We start from the raw sequence: 17,543 nt of genomic DNA, 5'->3' as shown, positions 1-17,543 counted from the left end.
ACATATACAATCCTGGCAAATCACTGTTCTGAGGGCTAGGGAAATTAGTGTTTTTCTTTTCTTTTTTAAAAAATAAGTGCTGCAGTTTCCAAATATAACTTGAAAGAAGCTGTGGCATTCTCTATGCAATAACAGATTTCAAGAACGTGTGCTCTGGCAACACCACAGAGCTTTTATGAACATTGGGGTACAGATGGCCCTTCTTTTCACTACATCTGTATCTTTGGGGTAAATACCCAGTAGTGCAATTGCTGGGTCATAGGGTAGCTCTATTTTTAATTTTTTGAGGCACCTCCACACTGTTTTCCAGAGTGGCTGCACTAACTTGCATTCCCACCAACAGTGTAAGAGGGTTCCCCTTTCTCCACATCCTCTCCAACACTTGTTTCCTGCCTTGCTAATTTTTGCCATTTTAACTGGTGTAAGGTGGTATGTCAATGTGTGTGTGTTTTTTAAAAAAAATATTTTATTTATTTATTTGACAGAGATCACAGGAGGGAAAGAGGCAGGCAGAAAGAGGGGAAAACAAGCTCTACACCATGCATAGAGCCCAATGAGTGGCTTAATCCCAGGACCCTGAGAATATGACCTGAGCCAAAGGGTGGAGGCTTAACCCACTGAGCCACCCAGGCATCCCCTCATGTGGTTTTGATTAGAATTTCCCTGATATCTAATGATGATGAACATTTTTTCATGTGTCAGCCATTTGAATGTCTTTTGAGAAGTGTCTGCTCATGTCTTCTGCCCATTTTTTGAGTTGGTTATTTGGTTTTTGAGTGTCAAGTTTGAGAAGTTCTTTGAAGAGCTTGAATATCAGCCCTTTGTCTGTGTGTCATTTGCAAATATCTTCTCCCATTCTGTGGGAAGCTTTTTATCTTGCTGAAGTCCCAAAAGTTCATTTTCACTTTTGTTTCTCTTGCCTTCGGAGACATGTTTTGAAAGAAGTTGCTGTGGCCAGTGTCAAAGAGGTGATTGCCTATGTTCTTCTCTGGGTTTTTGATGGATTCCTGTCTCACATTGGGGTCTTTCATCCATTTTGAGTTTATCTTTGTGTACAGTGTAAGGGAATAGTCATGTTTCATTCTTCTCTATATAGCTGTCCAATTTTCCCAGCACCATTTATTGAAGAGACTGTCTTTTTTTTCCTCATTGGATTTTTTTTCCTGCTTTTTCCAAGATTAGTTGACCATAGAGTTGAGGGTCCATATCTGGGCTCTCTATTCTGTTCCATTGGTCTATCTGTTTTTGTGCCAGTACCATGCTGTCTTGGGGACCACAGCTTTGTAATATAGGTTGAAATCAGACAACATGATCCCCCAGCTTTGCTTTTCTTTTTCAACATTTCCTTGGCAATTTGGGGTCTTTTCTGGTTCTGTACAAATTTTAGGATTGTTTGTTCCAGCACTTTGAAAAATGCCATTGGTATTTTGATCAGGATGGCATTGAAAGTATAGATTGCTCTGGGCAACATAGGCATTTTAACAATGTTTATTCTTCCAATCCATGAGCATGGAATGTTTATCCATCTTTTTGTGTCATCTTCAGTTTCTTTCATGAGTGTTCTGTAGTTCCTATAGTTCCTTTACCTCCCTGGTTAGGTTTTTTCCAAGGTATCTTATGGGTTTTGGTGCTATTGTAAATGGAGTCAGTGGTCCACAATAGCCAACTGTAGAAAGAGCCAAGATGCCCTTTAACAGATGAATGGATAAAGATATGACCCATATATACAATGGAATATTACTCAGCCATCAGAAAGGATGAATACCCAACTTTTGTATCAACATGGATGGGACTGGAGGAGATTATTCTAAGTGAAATAAGTTAAGCAGAGAAAGACAATTATTTTATAGTTTCACTTATTTGTGGAACATAAGGAATAGCATGAAGGACATTAGGAGAAGGAAGGGAAAAATGAAGGGGGTGGAATTTGGAGGAGGAGATGAACCATGAGAGACTATGGACTCCAGGAAACAAATGGAGGGCTTTAGAAGGGATGGTGGTGAGGGGATGGGTTGGCCTGTTGGTGGGTATTAAGGAGGGCATGGATTGCATAGAGCACTGGGTTTTATGCCAAACAATGAATCATGGAACAGTACATCAAAAACCAATGATGTGCTGTATGGTGACTAACGTAACATAATTTAAAAAAAAAAGGAAGAGAAGAAAACAAAAACAGGGGCGCCTGGGTGGCTCAGTGGGTTAAAGCCTCTGCCTTAGGCTCAGGTCATGGTCTCAGGGTTTTGGGATCGAGCCCTGCATCAGGTTCTCTGCTCAGTGGGGAGCCTGCTTCCTCCTCTCTCCCTGCCTGCCTCTCTGATGACTTGTAATCTCTGTCTATCAAATAAATAAATAAAATCTTAAAAAACCAAAAAGACGAAACCAGAAAAAAAAACCACAAAAAACACCACGGAGCTGTGGACTTGATGTGCTACACTCCTTACTGGCTTTTCTTCAAGTCCTTTTCTCTCCACTGACCATGTTTTGTCTCTGAGCTTTCTTCATGTGGTTTCCTACACATTAAATTGTTACAAAATACTTTGGTCATATGAACATACAAAGGTTACAGATGAATAGTTTTTATTAAGAAATACTACCTGCATGTAAAAAGTATAGAAGAAAAAAATGTAAAAAGCATAATTAACCCCTATCTATCCACCACCATGTTGAAACCCTCTGTGTGCTTTTCCTAAATAATAGATGTCCTCCACCACCATCCTCCCAGAATTTGGAGTTTATCATTTGTATGTATTTTCTTGGAGTTTTATTCGTAAGTAAGTATACCTAAACAATGTGATGTTCTTTTGCACGTTTTTACCCTCAAAGTTATCTTTATGGATCTGTAGCAACTGTCTTTTTTCATTCACCATTGTGTTTGTGAAATTTACCCATGTTAATATGATAACTAATTACTTTCTCTTCCTGCTTTTGAGTATTGCCTTATTTTTACACCAACCTTACTTTTGGTCTACTCTTGATGAATATTTACATTGTTTTCCTTTTGGGGGGGCAAAATGAGGCTGCTGTTAAAATTTTAAACTTTTCCTATGCACACATGCAGAAGTTTCTTTATTAAGAAGTGGAATTTATGAGTGTTAGGATAGTCACACGATCAACTTGACTAAATTGCTTCTTGGGCGATGATGTCAATTTATATGCTCCCCATATCAGCTATCCCTATAACAACTCCTCAGATTGACTCTGCATCCTTGCCAGCACACAGAATGGTAAGGTATTGGCCAATTGGACAGATGGGAAATATTTCAATATTTTAATTTGCATTTCACTGTTTACTAGTGATGTTCTGTAGCTTTTTTTTTTTTATGACTTTTGACCCCTTTGGAGATCTTACTCTTTGGAATGCCTCTTTATTTCTTTTGCTCCCCTGAAATCCTTCATGTTTTTCATAGCCTTTTTCCTTTTTATCTCAAGTTGTCAGGGCATTTTATTTTTTCTTTTCAACATCCTGTTCTGCAGCTTCGGTGGCCCTTTTTTGCCCAGATGCAAAAAAAAAAAAAAAAATCTTTACGTCTCTTCTGGAATCTGACAGGGTTATTTTTGCAGCTCACTATGAGAAAATTCATCCTTATCTTAATCACATGCACATGGATTGAAGGAGAAGCGTGTGGCTTTGGCCTGTAGCCTTGTGGGACATCTTGAATAATCTGTCACTTCTCAGAAGGCTGGCTTGAGGTGATGGTGGCACAGGGGATTGGAGCATACCCTGTCAGGAGTCAAGCCCAGGTGAGCTGCTTTAACCTCCAGGATAAATCTGGAGATTTAACGAGACTCTACACTTCAGCCTAGCACTTTTCATCTGAAAACCTCAAGGCATTCAGGAAACACTAATTAATTAAGCTTTATAACAGCCCTGTGAAATAGGTAAGGATATTCAGGAACGTATCTCTAGGGAAACAACATGGCAGCTGTTTAGCAACATGCAGGAATACTAAGTGGCAGGCAGTAAGGAGCTACAGAACTGCAATGAAAAAATGATCAGAGCACTTGGACGTGAGGTTCTGGTCTGGAATTTGGCCCGGATCCTGGCACAGGTAGCTCTAGTGTTAGGAGGAGGCTGGTCCAGGCAGTGAGTTCTGCTGGGAGCACAGGTGGGCCTGGACCATTTGACTCTAAATGCAGTACTGCCATGGACTCTTAGATAAGATGACATTTGTTTGCTTATTTCATAACGTTAGCTACTGCTTCTCATGACTCAAAGTTTGCTTCTTTGAGGAGGGAACAGAGCTAGTGTTGGAAAAAAAGTCAGGAAAACATGTACGCTTCTAAGTGAAAATTTCTATTTTTGATAGTCAAGAGATTGCCCTGGGTTTCTTTTTTTGTATCAAGGCAATCTGGGGGAAGGGGAAGCCAATTAGAAAGAAAAAAAGAATCACATCAACAATGCCAGTGCTTAGGATTTTGGGGGAAAAAATTTAAATGTTCAAAAGTTGAAAATTTAAATAGTTCTGTATAGTAAAGAAAAAGTTAGGAGATGATCTAAATGTCTTTTCTTTCTCTAGAAATTTTTCACCTTAATATCCTGAGTTGTTATTTATGTCCATAAAGAAGAAAAGCTGTGAGCTTAAATTAAAATGAGTTTGGTGGGTCCCAGAGAATTATTAGCTCTCACCATTATGGGAGAATAAAATGAGTACTTATTGCGTATTTCTACTTTGTGTCACGTACCTTGTATATATTAGTCTCCTTTGAATTTCATATATATTTCCCATACAATTAATAAATTAACCTCACAGAAAGGCATACAATGAAAGTAAAATATCTCCTTCTTCCTCATCTTGTTCTTTTGTATATATTTCCAGAAAACTTGTATGCATATACCTATATGTGTAGAAATATATGTATACATATATATATTTAATAAATAAGGTATATGCTACATATGTGTGAATGTATATGGTTATGTAGTATGTATACTTTCTGATTCATGTTAAGTTACACAAATGGGATCATACTGTGCATACCACAGTCTACATAACTTTAAAATATAATAGTATATATGGAGCTTTTTTTTTTTTACCTATAGACCAATCTCATTATTTTTATTGGCTGCATGACATTACATTGTATGAATGTACCAGAGCATATTGGCTTGGTTTTTTGTTGATGGACATTTAGATTTTTTTTCTGTTTTTGTAATGACCAACGTGTATAAAGGTGTATCTGTATCTCGATATATATTTTTGAATATACATATTCAAATTTTTAGAAATATTTCTAACAAGGCAGTTGCTGAGTTGAAATATACGAATGTTTAGAAACTTGACAGACAGCCAAATTACTATCTAAAAACACTAAGTAAATGCAGTAGTGGAAGTTCCAATAAGAACTTATTAATAAGTTTCTATTTCCACTCAGTATTACGAGCTCTAGGTATTGAGATTTTAAAATTTGCCAGAAAAGTGAAATATGATATCTCATTATTTTGATTCATATTTCTTTGAATTTAAGAAGTTGAGTTGTGTTTATAGGACCTTTGTCTTAGTTTTCTTAGAAACTGTTTATAGGCTTTGACTGTTGTCTGTTGTAATGTCCTTTAAAAAAATTGATTTAAGGTCTTCTAAATTAGGAAATAAGCTTTTTACATTATATTGCACACATCTTTCTGGGTATTTTGTCTTTCGGCTTTACTCACACATTTTGTTTGTATAGCTATTTTGTGTCTATGTGGACAGGCTTTCATTTTTTATTGCTTCTGGTTTTTGTCTTGTTTACAAAGATCTTTCCAATTTCAAGTTGATATGTAAAGTTGCCGATGTTCTGGTGCTTTCACAGCTTTTATTTTTGCAATGTTTTGATTCCTCTGGATTTTTTTTTTTTTTTTTAAGTAAAAAGTGCTATTGTGTTAGGTTGCACTTTGAAGCAGACTGAACAAATAGGGGCTGTGGGAGGCGGGCTTTGTTGTAAGAAGAGGAGGAGGGGACCCCTGATTCCTGCGAGATGATGTGATAAGCTTGTTTAAATAATTTTGCTGGCTGGCAGGAAAATGAAAGCAGTGAGGTTGAGGACCAGGTGGAGTGTAGCTGGTCCTTCTCAGAGTGCAACTATCCAGCTGGGGAGTCTTTCCACTGGATGAGGGACATACCTGGTGAGTGCAGGGGAGTTTCTGCCTTAAGAGCCATCAGGCTCCAAGATGTCAAGACAGCACATGAAATATTAGGACTTGCACTATGGTCTTCCAATTTCATTATTTTAATTTATTAAAACATCATTTTATTGATTAACTTTAAAATGGGAACATGTTAAATTTAAGGTTTTTCAGTATTCTCTGAAAAAATATTGCTTGTATTTGTTAAGCTCTATGCTTGTAAGATTTTGGTTTGGAAAGAATTTTATACAGTCTTGGAAACCAAAGAACTTTCCTCTGCTGTTTCTGATAGATCACAAAACTGCTCCATTCTTGAAGATAATTAAGAAGGGATAAACAATAAATGATGAAGCATATGTAGAAGATACAGTTGTGTAAATTCTAGGCTCTTTACCTATTAAGTTATTCTTTTTTCCCTTTGTAATTATAAGTATTTTGGAGGAGAGACACTTTGAAACTAACTAAATATTTCATTCCTCATCAGACTTAGTTTATTCTCTTACTATATTCATATGGACTCATAGTTTTCTATGTATTTTAATGGTTATAGTTCATTAATATCTTAATTTTAATGCCCACATTGTCCCTAGTTACGTTAGTGGGAATTCCTTCAAGCAGATTCTGTGGTCAAGGATGTGGATGGGTTAGAATCTACTGTCTCGCTGCCTGTTCTTCATTCCATTTTTCTAATTCTTTGCCTTTGTTTGGATCGACTGTCTTTATAATTTCATTTCATTCCCCTTACTGACTTTTTTTTTGATCTAGAATTTTTTTGTTTTATTTCAGTGGTTATTTAGAGTTTATGGTATCCACCTTAGCTTATCACAATCTATTGTCTTCTGGCTTGCATTGTTTCTGATGAGAAGTCTGCTGTCATTGTTATGATTGTTTCTGTAACTTCTTTTTTCTGATCACTTTCCAGATTTTCTTTTTGTTCGTTTAAAATAGTTTTATGTTAGTGTGTCATTATATAATTTTGTTCAAGTTTCTTGAAGTCAATTGAGCTTCTTTGATTTCTGGGTGTATAGCTTTCATCTTTAGCTTTCAATCTTTAGCCATTATTTTTTAAAATACTTTTGTCCCTATGTTTTGTTCTCTTTAGGGACTTCAGTTACTGATAAATTAGGTCACTTGGAATTGTCCTTTTATTTTTTTTTAATTTGTACTTTTTTGGCAGATAATTTCTCTTGAATGTCTTAAAGTTCACTCATTTTTTCCCTCTGCAATGTGTAATTACTCTTACCCTGTGCACTTTTTATCTCAGACTGTAGTTTTTATTTTTAGCCATTTAATAGAGATTTTTAAAGATTTTTCATATCTCTGGTTAACATGTTCAGTCTTTTTCTAGCTTCCTGAACACATGAAATGCAGTTACAGTAACTGTTTCAATGTCTTTGTCTATTATCTGTGTCATTTCTTGGCTGGTTTTGACTGGCTGCTTCTGCTGATCATGGGCCATGTTTTTCCTGCTTTTTGAATGCCTAGTATTTTTGATTGGGTGATCTTGTGATTTTACCTTCTGGTGTGCTGAACATTTTTGTGTTCTTACAATACATAACATGTCTTGCTTCTAATCTTTGTTAAGCATGACCAGAACAATTTTTATTCAGTGGTACCTTCTTTGGCTTTTCTTTAAGAGTGGCACTGCTAATGACAAATACTGTTGATTTACCTTTGTTTGACAGTGTCTTTATTTCCCTTTTACGAAGGATAGTTTTGCCAGATGTAGAATTCACAATTTCTGGTTCCTTCCTTTCACCACTTAAAAAATGTGCCACTCTCTTCTGGCCTTCATGGCTTCTGATGAGAAATTTACTGTTACTTGAATTGGTATTCCTTAACAGGTAATAAGTCATTTTTGTCTAGCTGCCTTCAAGATTTTTTTCCTTTTCTTTAGTTCTTAAAGCTTTAATTATCAAGTGTGTGTTTGAATTTTTCTTTATTTTGGGGGGATTGTCTTAGCTTCTTAGAGCTGTGGGTTTATGTTTTTCCAAATTTGAGAACTTTTTAGACTATCTTTGAATACTATTTCAGCCCCACACTCTTTTTCCTGTCCCTTTGAGACTCTGATGATACACATGTTGGGCCATTTGTGGTTATCTCATAGGTCCCTGAGACTCTTCCCCATGGCCCCCATTTCTACTTTCTTTTCAGGTTGCATTAATTCTATAAATCTATTCTCAAACTTATTGATTCTTTATTCTGTGATATACACTCTACCATTGAGCCCCCTGAGAGATTTAACATTTTTTTTGTTACAGGGCACCTAGGTGGCTCAGTCAGTTAAGTGTCTGCCTTCATCTTAGGTCATGATTCCAGGGGCCTCGGATCAAGCTCCACTTTGGGCTCCCTGCTTGGTGAGGAGTCTGCTCTTCCCTCTCCCTCTGAAATTCCCTCCTACCCACCCCACTTGTGCTGTCTCTCTCTCTCTCTCTCTCTGTCAAATGGATAAATAAAAATATTTTTAAAAAGAAAAATTTTTAATATTTTTTTATTTCTATAATTTTTGTTTGTTTTTGTTTTTGTTTTGGTAACTTCTGTTCCCTTGCTGAGATTTGGGATTTTTTTTTTTCCAATTGTTCTATGTGAAATTGTACTTGCTGCTGAAGTGTTTTTATTTTGGCTTCTGTGAAATGTTTGTCACTTAATTCCAAAATCTGATTGATGGTGGTAGTTGTGTCAGTTGATTCTTTCCTCCTTCAAGTTGTGCTTTTCCTGGTTCTTGGTATAATGGAATTTTTTAAAAAAGATTTTATTTATTTATTTGACACACAAAGAGAGAAATCACAAGCAGGTAGAGAGGCAGGCAGAGAGAGAGGGGGAGGCAGACTCTCCACTGAGCAGAGAACCCGATGCGGAACTTGATCCCAGGACCCTGAGATCATGACCTGAGCTGAAGGCAGAGGCCCAACCCACTGAGCCACCCAGGCGCCCAGTATAATGGCATTTTTAAAAACTACATCTTGAACATACTGGCTATTTAGGTGACTGTTGAGCCTATCATCTTTTATTTTAGCTGGCAGGCACTCTGTTTAAGTTTAGCATACAGGTCTTGGCTTACTTTTCTAGATTGTGGTTCCAATGACGCTTTGGTTTATAGAGAATTTACGGTGCTACTTGGTCCTGTTGGTTTATCTTCTACTGTTCAAGCTTCCATGGGTCCCTACTGGTGCTGCCCAAGGAGTTCTGCAGGCCAGTGCTTGGTATTTCTAGGTTAAGGAGTGTAGTCTCGGTCCTGGTAGGAAGGAGGGCACTTGCTCTGGCCATTTATTGCCTGCAAGGCTTCTGATGAATTTCCATTGCCTTGACTTTACCTTGGTGTTGTCAGGAAGGCTCACACTTGATCTGAAGAAGGAATGAATCTATCTGGGCCACCTTCTGTTGCTAATTGGAGATTGGAAAACACCAGACTTATGTTTCTATTTGGGAGAGAGTAGGCGGACATAAAATACTTTGTCTTCTTGTTGTTCCTCCAATTCTAGGTCTTCCTAACAAGTGTTCACCTTTCTTTCCACCTTTCACAATTCTCCTTTGGTTGCCCCTTACATTATTATCAGGGTTTACTTAGTGGAGCAGGGGGAAAAAGTCTATGATGTTTGGTTAGCATCAGGAGTCTCAAGATTTGCCTTGTTTTTTTTTGCAAATAAGAAATTTTTTTTGTGGCAAAATACACATGCTGTAAAATTGACCATTTTAATCTTTAAATATACAGTTCATTGATATTAAGTACCTTCATACATTATGTATCTATCTCCAGAATGTTTGCATCTTCCAAACTGAAATCTTATACCCGTTAAATGCTAACTCCCTATTTCCCTCTTCTCCCAGCCTCTCATAGTTACCATTACACCTCCTGTCTCTATGAATTTGATGACTCTAGCTATCTCATGTAAGTGGAATGGTAAGGTATTTGTCTTTTTTTTGCTTATTTAACTTAGCACAATGTCCTTAGGCTCATCCATGTTATAGCATGTGTCAGAATTTCCTTGCTTTTTAAGGCTTCTTAAAAAAAAAAAAAAGATTTTATTTATTTATTTGAGGGAGAGAAAGAGTGAGAGCATGAAAGGGGAGAAGGTCAGAGGGAGAAGCAGACTCCCTGCAGGGCTGGGAGCCCCGTGTGGAACTCGATCCTGAGGCTCTGGGATCATGGCCTGAGCCAAAGGCAGTTGCTTGAACAACTGAGCCACCCAGGTGTCCTAAACCTTCTTTTTTAAATGGTAGTTTTCCTGTGTGTGGAAGTCTATCTAGCCTAATAGTTTTCCTTCACATTGTTTGCTTATCTTCAGAGATGACTCTATCATGGTCAGAACCACAATTTGCCAACTAATTGCTTCTTAAACCAAACTTTTAACCAATTCTCTTGCTTTTCAACAATCTTCCCATATTGAATTGGGACATATATAGTTCTTTCAGTTCCTAAATTTAGTTAGGTTCGAGGCAGTTTACCTCTTTTTTTTTTTTTAAAGATTTATTTATTTGTCAGAGAGAGAGCGAGCGAGAGCGAGCACAGGCAGACACAGTGGAAGGCAGAGTCAGAGGGAGAAGCAGGCTCCCCGCGGAGCAAGGAGCCCGATGCGGGACTTGATCCCAGGACGCTGGGATCATGACCTGAGCCGAAGGCAGCTGCTCAACCAACTGAGCCACTCAGGCGTCCCCAGTTTACCTCTTTTTGATGTCCTCTATGACAGGGATTGAGATTGTAGTTTTTCTCTGCTTTGATAAATTAGTCACTATATAACCGCCTTTCCGTTTTTTTGAAAAACGGTAAATTTTCTGAGTTGTCATTTCCTCTCTTGTTCTTTGTGGAGAAGCAGATTCCAGTCTGAGGTGTTTAACCAAAAGCTACCCATTCAGTACTCTACTGGTATCAGATGCAAAACGTTATTACACATATAAGGTAAAACTTACAAGAATAATTCTGCCAATTTAGTGTAGGAATATATCAAAAGAACATCAAGATCAAGTTATTTTAGGAATGAAGTTGAACAAGATGAAATTTATCCACAAAATCTAAAGTTAAAAGAGCAAAATTACCTGATTAAATAAATAGATGCTGTGGGGCATCTGGTAAAATTAAGCAGCCATTCTTTTTTTTTTAAAGATTTTATTTATTTATTTTTAAGATTTATTTATTTGAGGGAACACAAGCCAGGGGAGTCGGAGAGGGAGAAGCAGGCTTCCTACCAAGCAGAGAGCCCAGTGCAGGGCTTGATCCCAGGACCCTGGGATCATGACCTGAGCTGAAGGCAAACGCTTACCAACTGAGCCACCCAGGCGCCCCATAAGCAGCCATTCTTAATAGAAACTAAGCAAAACAGGAATAGATGGGGACAAGTTAAACGCTGTAAAAACTAACAGAACTGTAGCAGAGGATGAGCAAACTATGGCTTGTGAGCCAAACACACCTTGCCATCCATTTTTATAAGGATTCATTGTACCACAGCTATGCTCGTTCATCAATGTATTGTCCGCTTATCATCCTTGTGATATGATAGTAGAGGAGAGTAATTGTGGCAGGGACCATATAGACCATGAAGTCTGAAATATTTACTATCTAGCTTCTACAGAAAAAGTTTACTGACCCCTGTACTAGAGAGTTAAATGATGAGTTACTATACTAGAGAGTTAAATGATGAAGTTATTCCTAGCAAAATGTAGGAATAATTCAGGGATGTGCTTTATTCCAAATATCATTCTGTCCTCCATTATATCACGAAAAGTATGATGATGATGATCGTCACCTCCTTCTTCTTCTTTTGGATTTTATTTATTTGAGAGAGACAGAGATAGTGTGTGTGCACGTGTGCTGGAGGAGAGGGAGAAGCAGAATCCCTGCAGAGCAGGCATCCCAGTATGGGACATGACCCCGGGACCCTGGGATCATGACCTGAGCCAAATACTGATGCTTAACTGACTGAGCCACCCAGGTACCGCAAGAAAGGTTATCCTCTTAAATACAAATCTGAGCAGGTACTTTTCTTACTGAGATTCTTTGATGTTTTCCCTATCATACTTGGGGAAAAGAATCCAAATTCCTTACTGTCACCTGCAAGCAAGGTCATCTAAGCCTGTCCTTTAGAGGCCTTTTCAGTCCACTGTCAACTCTCCCTCTCCTTCACTAAGTTTCAGTTCCACTGATGGTTTTTTAGGTCATGAAGATGCCCATTCTTTCCTACCTTAGGGCTTACATACACTTTTCTCACTCCCTGGAATTTTGTGCCCCTGTCTTCTCCTGGCTAGTACCTTAGCTTCTAGTAGGTCCCACCTCAATGTCATTATCTCAGAGACATCTTGCCTTTCTTTGTCATTTTCTTTCTTTCTTTTTTTTTTTTTTTTTAAGATTTTATTTATTTATTTGACAGAGAGAGGCACAGCAAGAGAGGGAACACAAGCAGGGGGAGTGGGAGAGGGAGAAGCAGGCTTCCCGCTGAGCAGAGAGCTGGATGCAGGGCTCGATCCTAGGACCCTGGGATCATGATCCAAGCCGAAGGCAGCCGCTGGTGACTAAGCCACCCAGGTGCCCCTCTTTGTCATTTTCTATCTCTGGATTTTCTTTTCTTTACAATACTTGTCACAAATGGCAATTGTTTTACTTGTCTGTTGACTTTTTTTTTCCCCCTTCTAGAATATAAGTTCTATGAGGGCAGAACTTAGTCATTCTGGTCCTTTCTCTTTCTATTTGCTAAAGAAAGACAAAAAAGTTTAGTAACTTTTCCAATCGTAATCAGTGAAATGTGGTTGGGATTTAAATTCATGCCTGCAGAACGATCTTTACTCTACTGTTTATTGCCATGCAAAGTCTATCCATGTAGTCATTCATTTTTTTTTGATTCATTAGATAATTATTTATTGAGCACATGGTAAGCTTCAGGGATGAGGGTTATGGAGACACAAGTGGAAGGCTCTCTGTGAGACAAGTGGAAGGCTCTCTGTGAGACTTCAAGAAGCTCACAGCCTGGCAAGAGACCTAACAATTGGTTATAGTGGAGCCTCTATAATAAAGGACTAAAGAGGAGGGAACCCTAATTGGCTTCTGAAGAGTAAAGGATGAGGGTAGTTTCTGGAGAGGATGCTGCCTGAGTTGGAGTTGAAGGCACATCTTGTATGTACTATATTACAACCTAAGGAAATGCCAGGGTACTTGAGACACTAGTAAAGTTTGGTTATTGTACCTAGAAATAGGAGAACCAGGAAACTGTGGTGATGAGGGTGTGTGGAAAAAAGTTCCTAGAAGCAAGAGTAGCATAGGAAAAAGAATGGGGATGAGCTAGAATACGGCCCATTGGAGGAAATGCAGAGACCAGCTTGGGCGAGTTGGATGGGTTATGCTGGGGAGAGTGGCAGGAGATGAAATTAGGAAATTAGTGCACAGCACAGGGGCAGATGATGAAATACATTATATACGGAACATGAAATGGGAGCCATCGAAGGACAGTGGAATGAATGTACCTTAAATTATTTAGCAGCAACAATTAGAGAAAACATGCTCCATTTCTGTTGTCCTTGTTTGGGTAAGAGTTTTGCCAGGAGATTTGATGCATCCTTAGATCAGACTTCTTTTGAGAAGTGTAGGCTTCTAAAGTGCTGATTTTACAATTATTTTTTTTCTTCCTGAGAGAAATTTACTTCAGTGCCTGGCAGTCATATGCTGTTTACATTCTTAACCACTTTTAAAATACCTCAGAAACTGTCTGGTACACTCCTCTCTGCGGGCCCAGGAAGGAGAATTGACCTGTAACTTGCTGAGCGAAACCCTCCCCAGGCATGATTTCCCCAGGTAGAGGATTGGGGCATGCAGGGTAAACTACAGGCCTTGAATGTGTCTTTGCCTCCCTCTTTGGAGCCGGAGAGGGTCTGGAAATAAATACCTTCTTAGGCTGAGTCAAGTTCAAAACAACATGCACAGCACCCAATTTACACCTGTGGGGAAAGAAGAAGCTTCAACTAGAGCTAATTGAATAGCTTTGCCCTTGTAGCAGCTACTTGTGCTTCTGCTAGTGGAAAGAAAGCCCTGGAGAACCAAGAATCAGGTGGCCTCGTTTCCCTGGGAATCCTTGCGTTCTAGAGAAGTACAGGATTTAGAAGAAATATTTTTCTGTTTTCTGAACACGTGGCGTATGTGCAGGATAAGCAATCTGTTACTTCTCTGACAGCTGCTGCAGGCCCCTCTGGGGCCTCTTGACAACAAGCTGACAACAGAGACCGGTGTCTGGTTATAGGCTACTGAAAGGGGGTCCCAAAGTAGAGTACAGGGTCCTACCCTGAAAGAATCCATTGTCTGGTGGCTTCACAGGTACTTGTCTCGGGAGGACTATTCAGGGTAGTAACTAGTGAGATAGGATAGAGTGGACCAGACTCGCTGAGGGTCTTTCAGAGAAAGGGAAGAGTGCCACAGGGTGGGAGAGCCAGACAAGGCTTCCCAACATTGATGAATTAATTAGGAGCAGGGCCTTGAGATTAATTTGGGATTTGGCATGGAGAGGAGAAAATGTGAGACCATTCTAGACAGGTGGAAAGCCGGAGAAGTTGACCATAGGTCTTACTGATAGTTCTGGTGATCTTTTTAATCCTGTCTCTGCCATGCTTACAATCTGTCACTGGTTCCTCATCACCTGTAGGATAAAGTGTAAGCCCTTAGCCCGACGTATCATTGGCCTCTGCTTACCTCTCCAGCCTCTTCATCCCCCCACCCAGTGCCTTGGTCATTATGCTTTAGCAATACCTTCCTCTTACGCCTCTTTGAGTACTCCATGCTATTTCATGCCTTCGTGATTTTTCCATGAATGTGTCCTCTGCCTGGGATGTTCTTTCTTGCCCCCTCAGCCTGGTGAAGACTCTCTCAATTACCAGAGTTCTTCTAAGGCTTCACTAGCTGTCCAGGTCACTCAGTGAAGGGAGCCAGGTAAGTCCATGGGGTTTGATTCCAGAGCCTTTGCTGTTCACCACTGTCCTGTGACTGGATCTTAATTTATAAAAGTGACTGATGACATGGAGAGTCAATGCCATTGAAAGAAGAGTTTAATCTAATTCATGATTTTTTGGGAAATGAGAGGCATGGCTTGCCACCCAGGACCACAGAGGAACACTAGGAAGCAGAAGCAGAAACAATGACAGGCTTTAGCCAGAGCCTTTATTGGAGTTTCTGAGGGAAGACAAGGTAGGGCAGGGTAAATAGTTGAGGGTTGGCTAGATGGCAGTAGGGGTGGTTTCTTGCCTGCCACCTGATCCTAGGATGATTGCCTTCTGAGGTATGTAGGCCACACGTCATAATTTACAGGGGAAAAAGACTGGTACAACTGCTGTGCTATCTGTAAGAAAAAAAAAATCCATCCTTCACAATTTGTTTTCTGAACACATGAGTGAGTCTTAGTGGATGAGCTGAGTGCTTTGGGAGGAGACATGCCCTGGGTTCGAATTTCTTCCTCCTGTGTTACTTCAAGCAAGACCTATTTTTCCCCATGAGCTTGGTTTCTCATTTGCAAACTGACGACATTAATCTTACATACCTACAGAGTATTTTTTGTTCTATAAATATACTTATTTTTTTATAGTGTACAAAAATTGGCAAAGTTTAGCTGATGGATATAGAATTGTACCCAAGCACCTAAATGAGTGACTTCTACTTGAATGTCAGGAAATTCAGTGATGGATTGAATTCCTGATGGAATATGGTCTAATATCAAGGTAGGAATTTAAAAACCAAAAACAAGACAGGACTCATCTTTGTAGGTAGTTGGAGGAAAGGAGGGGAAAATGAATCAGAAAGATTCGCTGGGTAATCTTTGTGACCCGGGGCAGGATTACTCTCTGATTTTCCGACTCCTGTAGAAATGGGGTCCTAACGTAATGTACTCCATAGGGTTGTTGTGAAGATGGGATGTGGTCATGTGTGTGGAGATCTTTGCATAGTGTCTGGCATAAACTCTATAGCCCAGTGGACACTGGCTGTGGATTGGGGGAGGGTGCCACAGGGACTGGGACGGCTGTGGGTCGTTAGTTGAATGCTTTTGAAGACCTCAGGCTTCCTTCACTGGCAAATATTTCAGCTCCTTTTTCTATGTCTGATTGGTATGCCCTCGAACTCAGAGTCAGCTTCAGGGCTGGGCGTGGTGATACCATATGACTTCCTGGATATAGGCCCTGGGATAGCCCAGGAAAATCCGGAGTAGTGAAAGTACGGAGACTAATAGTAGCAGTAGCAAGAGCGGCAACCGCAATAATCATGATCAGACCTTTGATTCCAGAGCCTGTACTCTTGACCATTTGTGTGTTTCTCTGAGATGCCTGACAGTCATCCCTGAAGGAAAGCCAGTATCATTATCCATGGCCTGAGACACTCTGATGGGTGCAATAGGTAAAGTCCCTGCCTGTGATAAAACGAGTGCTTGCATGGTGTCATCAGATGGGCAAGGAGTAGCCCTTGTGAGCCAGCTGCTTTGGAGACAGAGGCATTGACGTCTTCTACTAAAACACACGGGTACTTCATCAGGCTGGTGCATCAGTCCTTTACCAGGTTTTCTGAAATCATCAGATTAGTAAGTCTCTTGTTGGGGCAGGAGGCAGGGGAATAGGGAACATCGGTGTTGTTTTATGTCTAACAATGGTTGAATACTAAACTGTCCTAGTATCTCTTCTATGTCCACATCTGGTTTTCTTTTCACTGGCTTTATAGTTGAGGGAAGGTAATTCATGTACTACTCCATATGGTATTGTACATTTTATAATACAAAAAAACCCCACAATTTTTATGGTTGAATGTGAATGAATAATACCTTTGGAAATCTTGCAGTATGTATTGGCTAGTTCAAGTTCAGTCTTTCCCATTTTACTTAAATTTTCCTGATATTCATTATAATCTCCCCGTGTGTATGTAAGTATGTGTCATTTCTTACCACTTTATTGACTGCATTTAACTTCTGTTCTCAAGTAACTGAAGTAACAAAGTACCCTATTAGGAAAGGCCCTGAGGAAAATATGAAAATCAGTAAATGAAGGCTCTTCACCCTCAAAAATCTTCAAGTGGAGAGACAGTTCCCAAAGCTGGAGGGCAGTGAGTGCCTGAGTTAGGCTATTGGCTCTGGAGGCCTCTGCGAGGATCTTGATATAAACAAGGATTGGACGAGGAAGGAGAATGAGGCGAAGATGAAGGTTTTGAGCTTGGGTTATTGCAAGAACCACGGTATCAGTAGGAAGGGGAATGCAAGAGGAGGAGCAGATTTGGGGGAATGCGGACAGGAGGAGGATGTGCTGAGTGTGATCTTAAAGATGTCAGGTTTAGATGACTTAGACTTGGAAGCTGGGTAAGGTGTTCAGCTGCATTGTCCCCTCTACTGAAGATGAGTGGATTGCTGAGTTCTGCCTCACGTAAGCCACTTCCTCCTCCTCAGACAATTATTCCACAGGGCTTTGTGCTGGACGACGAAAATGAATTTAGAAGATA

Source organism: Mustela putorius, unplaced genomic scaffold, assembly GCF_011764305.1.
Source record: "Mustela putorius furo isolate JIRA1106 unplaced genomic scaffold, ASM1176430v1.1 tig00003853_pilon_pilon_pilon, whole genome shotgun sequence".
In the NCBI taxonomy this organism is placed as follows: Eukaryota; Metazoa; Chordata; class Mammalia; order Carnivora; family Mustelidae; genus Mustela; species Mustela putorius.
This window is presented reverse-complemented; position numbering follows the sequence as displayed.